This window comes from Diadema setosum, chromosome 4 (genome assembly GCF_964275005.1).
Source record: "Diadema setosum chromosome 4, eeDiaSeto1, whole genome shotgun sequence".
NCBI lineage: Eukaryota > Metazoa > Echinodermata > Echinoidea > Diadematoida > Diadematidae > Diadema > Diadema setosum.
In genome coordinates this window covers 21216729-21222731 of record NC_092688.1, presented here as the reverse complement: position 1 = coordinate 21222731, position 6003 = coordinate 21216729, and the positions used below count along the sequence as shown (strand labels likewise).

Genomic DNA, 6003 nt, shown 5'->3' with positions numbered 1-6003 from the left:
TTTCATCTCCTCTGTGTTCTTTTCTCTTATTTTCTTATTTCTACCTAATGAGAAGATAATCAGGAGGAATAGTATATAACGTAACATCATTGATGCACAGCACAGCACTGCACTTACCCGCTATTGGGCTTGTCTGTTTGTATTTTGTGGTTAGAATTATATAGCTAGGTAATATGTTTTGTTTAGCATGGTGTATACAAATCGGGAAACTGTATTGCAAAATAATGTGTTGGGTGGAGCGCCCTCGTTGCAAATGAGTGGTCTAGGTCATGCGCGATCGGCCGAGAAGCCTGCTCAACATTACCGAGCCGGGCTGACCAGATTTTGCGAGCCTTTTACGAGGTGTTTTTCTCTATCTCAACCTTTATGCGTACAGATTGCTCCCCGCGCTTAATTATAATAATGATTATTATTTTATTTATATTACAATGGAATTATTATTCTTTCCGTTGTCGAAAAATGAGTGTGATTCCTTTTATATATGAGATAAAAGGCGTAAATATTCAATATTGAATGACGCGCCTTTAAGCACCAACAACAACAACAAACAACCTTACGTGTATGTACTGCTGAACCGTTAGTCCGCGACCGCGCTCAAAAACCACACACACGGCTACGATGATTTGCTGTTCATCATTTCAAACGCTCTTTCGTGATGATCTCTGACCGGAGTCAAACATCTCGACGTACGAATATGATATTTTCAGAAATGGCTAGCAAACGGCCCCTAAGAAAAAGAGGAACTGCTCCTTTGGGATTCTTCGAGGAAGGTTGGTCAACGTAACTTTTAATACATTATTAGTAGACCTAATCTTAGCTAAAATAATTACCACTGATACCAGCGAGATTTGCATTGAATTGTCCCGACCGACCCGGGGCCGGCAGCGGCCCTGCCCCTGCTGTGCAAATTTCGCATGATCGTATCAAGTGGGGATAACCAGTCCAGTAGACTGTTCTGTATCTGAAAGTGTGACTGAGTCAGTGAGTGTGAGAGTATGACATGAGAGCTCAAGAATTTGGAATGAGTTGTTCTAACTCAGCTACTGTATATGTACTGAACTGTTAGTGTTACTGTGTCACGTAAATTCTACAAGTTATCTACGGTAACTAGATTCTATACACAACCCAGTCGCTGTAGACAGTGTAGATCTAGTATGGTTGGGGCACCACCTATCGGCAGGGCACCTTCCCATCGGCACCCTGCGTATCATGGCTGTTTGCGTATAGAACGAAAAGGTACGCACGGGATTGAGTGTCATGAGCTATAAAAACAATAAAAACGAAGAAACGAAAATCAAACTCAAACAAACCAAGCTAAAAATTACACATCCGCTCAGTAACGACGCATGGCTGTGAAATTCACGTGTATTAACGTGTTACCTATGGCCTGTGAAATTCACGTGTATTACCTATGCTGTGAAATTCACGTGTATACCTATGGAGGTTAGGGGGTGCCGATCGCAAGGTTCCCTTTTTAGCTGCGCGAAGAAAACGAAACGCACGCGCTAAAATTGCGCTATTTTAAAACGGAGATTCATAATCAACGAGACGGTCACGACATTCAAAACTGCAGTATTTATGGCATATTTGAGGTAAGAATTAGGCGGATTTGTGTTATATTTTTAGAATAAACAAGCTACAGATCTTTAGGGTGACGATACATGGTACCCCCAACCCTACTAGTAGCGACAGGCTATAATTTATTCGCACAGCGTACTCTAACAGCGTCTGGTCGGGCTAACAAGACGGTAGTCGGTAGTTCTAACAGTTAGGCGTAATCCCTAACAATGTTAGTAGGCATAGGCCTACCTCATATTGGGTGGTGATATCAGGTTCGGTGCAAGCTACATCAACAACACTATTTTCTGCTAACTCTGTTAGGACTTCTAGTGGTAACTGCTCCAGTGAATCAAGATAATCAGTAGAAGCTACGCTAAGACACAAGGGCTTACTCCTGCGAACTAGTACGCTCATGGGCGAAATACTGACTCCATTCCGCCATTGAAAGCAACAGACCGATAGATTGATTAGAGGGCGTACTGTATATTACGCGATCATGATATCAGTGCCGTATCACTGGGTCCTTGTATTTCTGTCTCCCTTTCATTTTTCCCCTTTTTAGGGGGCATACTTAACAGGGGAAGATATGTACCGATGTATGTACTTAGAATCTTGTTTTGTCGTAAAGAAATATCATTCCTGTCTAACCGTGAAATGTATTTGAAAAAAATGTCATTTACTTTCCAATCGCAATCTGCAGGCCCACAAAGTTTGAGCTGAAGTAGGTAGACCAAACTATGTTTCGGGAGGGAGAGAGAAATGAGATAGGTGGCGTTTGTCAGTTCAAATACAAACTTGCTGAGGGACTACTGATAAAAAAGTAATTACATTACTTCAATTTTTTTTTTTTTACATATCGACAGAAAATATACTTTTTGTGATATTTTGAGGTCTGAAATGCAATTCTACCGCTGTGTGCTTCCTTTTAAAATGAAGAAAATGAAAGGAAGGTAGGGTTTGCTCCATAGGCTCACGTGTTTAAGAAGCTTGCGGTATTATTACTAAATTGGCTGCCATTGGGCTCCATGTTGGGCTCCCGCTCCATGCCGCACTACACCCGTTTGCGTGCCAAGTCGCGAGAGTACGCCCTCTTAGCTTCTATACTCTTTGATTGTGTCTCAGCACTAACTTAAGCACTGGCAGCCACTGGCACTGGCGATAAAACTGAAGTGAACTTGAAGTCCGTAGGTGCTGGTAGGATGACCTCAAAAATATGTCATAAATTTCTGGTTGCTAGTGCTGGGCAAACTTGTGAAAGATTCGTCTGTCCGAAGGAGGAGTCTTTTATTTTTTTTTTTTTTTTGACGTTACTTATGGCTCTCTACCTCCGGACTATGTCTATAGGAGGGGATCCGTAAAGCCAGATGCAGTCTCTGCTCTGTGGAACATATCCCCGTCGACGAGATACAGACCAATCTTTCGGTCAAGTGCTGGGCTTGGTGTTGAAATCAAAGAATGTCGTCTGCTGAACCTAGCTCCGCCATTTTGTAGTGTAAGAGTTAGGCCTGTAGCATGTACATTTTATGCTAATGCAATGGTCACCCACGCCACGAAACGTAGGCCCTACAGGAGCATGTGGCTTCATAAATCTGAGCCTGGAAGCATAAAATTAAATATTAAGTTGTGTTTTGAAGAATGGTTGAAATTTGAGGCATTTTAGTCTGTCTTCCTCACTTTGTGTCTAAAAACTAAGCAGTCCTGCATCTTTTAATATTCGAGTGTAATCATGCGCCATCACTTTTCGTCGTGCGATTCTCACGGACCTTGCGATGCTGCGATTCCAACACCTATTGCTGGGGATCAATAACTTTGATAAGTATCGCTTAGTTAATCCGACCGTCGGTGTTGGAGCTCAATTTAAGTCAGTCATTTGGGAGCTAGCACTAGCACTGATCTTGAAATCCCCCAATGGCAAAGGATGCTGTATTTTGTAATTTGTATGTTATACCAGTATATCATTCACCTAACGGATTGTTGTGTGATTTTTCTGGCAAACCTTATTTTTCTTCTCTCAATCATTAATAGGTGTATTATTGTTATGTCGTGTGTTTTTTTTTTTCCTCATCAGAATCAAAGATTGACTGTGCAAGTGGCTGATGTGAGAAGGTGTTTCCATAGAAGACTTGCAGTCCATAGAAGACTTGAGGTCCATCCATGACCATTGATCGTGCTGTCCACTAGCTTGCTCCTTTCATGGGTACAAGTACATGATACACATGCAGCGCTGATTTACATCAATATGTGTACATGGCATCCTCCTGGCTGAATTCTGGTGCAAAGAAGTGGATCATCTGATGTCATGTTTTTTCCCGTTTGACCATGTCATCAAGGAGAAGGTATTCCTTTTTCTTTGTTTCTTTATTTCAACCCAGTATGGTTCATTAGGAATTTGAGCATATCGCTGTAACATACCCAAATTCTTGTGCAACATCCTCAAAAACCAGCAGCATGCTATGCGACATTGTAGAATATTTGGGAGTCTTTTATTCCAGCAGTCATTTGGGAGCTAGCACAAGCACCAAACTTTAAATCATCCAATGCTGTATTTTGTATGTTACATCATTTTCCTGTGTGATTTTTCTGCCTAACGTTATTTCACTTCTCTCAATCATCACTATTATCGTTATGTTGTGTTATCTTTTTTTTTCCTCATCAGAATCAATGATTGATTGTGCCAGTGGCTGACACGAGAAGGTTTCTCCATAGAAGACTTGAAGTCCACCCATGACCATCGATCAGGCTGTCCCCTAGCTAGCTCCTTTCATGGGTACAAGTATATGCAGTGCTGATACGTGTATGGCATCCTCCTGGCTGAATTCTGGTGCAGAGAAGTCCATCTACTGATGTCATACTTTCTCCCGCTTTTCCATGTCATCAAGGGTAAGATACTCCTCTTTCTTTCTTTCTTTGTTTCTTTTTTTCAACCCATTATTAGTGTAGTTCATGAGGAATTTGAGCATTACACTGCAGCATACCCAAATTCTTGTGCAACATCCTCAAATACCAGCAGCATGCTATGCAGCATCCTAAAATATTGGCAACCTGCTTAAAATAGAATGTGATCAATTTTTGAAAAACATGAAATTACTCTAGGCAATTTGTGCACAATACATGATATGGAATGTGGAACGTAATGGCTTCACCTGTATGTGGCACTTAGGGGTTAAAATGATTGTAAAAGTACACTGTATTTTAAACAGTATCTCTCCAGCACATTAGAGTGATGAAATGATGGCTAGGTGTACCACATCAATCTAATCCCATTCTTATGTTTTTTTTGCAAGGTAACTATTCTGTGCAAGAATTTTGTGTGTTGAGTATTTGAAGTAGAGTTTAACACGTACTACACGTTATTATTATTTTAAAAAAATAATAGCGTAATGAATAAATTCTCAGTTCGTTGCAGGAGTGATCTTCCCCAAGAAAATTCTCACGGCTCACGGTTGCAAAAGAAGGACATCTCAAGGCTCCACAACGACAAAGGGCACACTAACCAAGCTATATCAAGACCTAGTTCCTGCGAAGCCTCATCCAGAAGTTGCACCAAAGCTTACTGCTGGATAGTCTTGGACAGTAGAAGTACAAGGACAGTTTTCAAAGCATGTGAAGTGTTCATGTATGCTCTCATGTCAGGACTGTTGGTTGCTAGATATTTTTTTTTTTTTTTTTTTTTTGATGCTGTTTTGTTCTGTTGTCCAGTGCTCCTGGTGTCACTTAAGTCCAAATTTGCATTATCTATACAATTCAAAGCTACTAATGATCATGTACATCAAACATGCACTAATATATGTACACTGTATTTAATTATCCAACTAATTCTTTGCAGGTGATATTCTTATAGTTTTAAATCATGTGACTGGCAATAAGCCATACCCACGTACAGTCAAGATGCTGCTCATGAAGCAATAAAAAGCTACTTTTCAATCGTAACAGCAAAGTGAGCAAATGTGCATTCTTATGTCTTATTTGTTGTCTGAGGTTCAGTAAGAGTACATTTTCTTCATTGATTTGTTTACATAAACCTACAGTTTTGCAACTGGAAATAATGTGATATTTGTATGATACTTTGACTTCTCACACCCAGCTGCTGAAAAATAACTTTTGAATGTATAATCATAATTGACTGTTTCTACCCTTGTGTACTTTCTTATTCTAAAGGTGCCTAGACCCGGTAGTTACTGCAGCGCTTTTGGATGAGAGTGCCGATCACCATTAGCATTGATACAAAGACTGCCGAAATTGAGCTGTCTTCAACGGTAAAGCGCGTAGGTGTTGCTAGGTAATGTTGCCTTCATTGTCTTCTCTGCGTGTCAGACAGTCCGTAGAATTTGAATGCCAGGGTGCATGCTTCTTTGTTTGACTTCAGAGAAAAAAATATTAAAGCTGTCATCATCAGCAGTGGATTGGACTTCTTCGGACTCATGGAAATGGGTCAAAGCGTAA

The 6003-nt window shown here is 40.5% G+C and overlaps 1 long non-coding RNA gene across 2 annotated transcripts; it reads left to right on the top strand.

The window, feature by feature from the left end:
• Positions 1–623: 623 nt before the first annotated feature.
• Positions 624–5490, top strand: LOC140226995 (uncharacterized). Of its 2 annotated transcripts, none has more exons than XR_011901008.1 (4): positions 624–770; positions 3629–3896; positions 4217–4440; positions 4957–5490. It is a non-coding gene; the product is annotated as an uncharacterized lncRNA (long non-coding RNA). The 2 variants fall into 2 exon arrangements; XR_011901009.1 differs by lacking the exon at positions 624–770 and adding an exon at positions 1376–1592.
• The last annotated feature ends 513 nt before the right edge of the window (positions 5491–6003 follow it).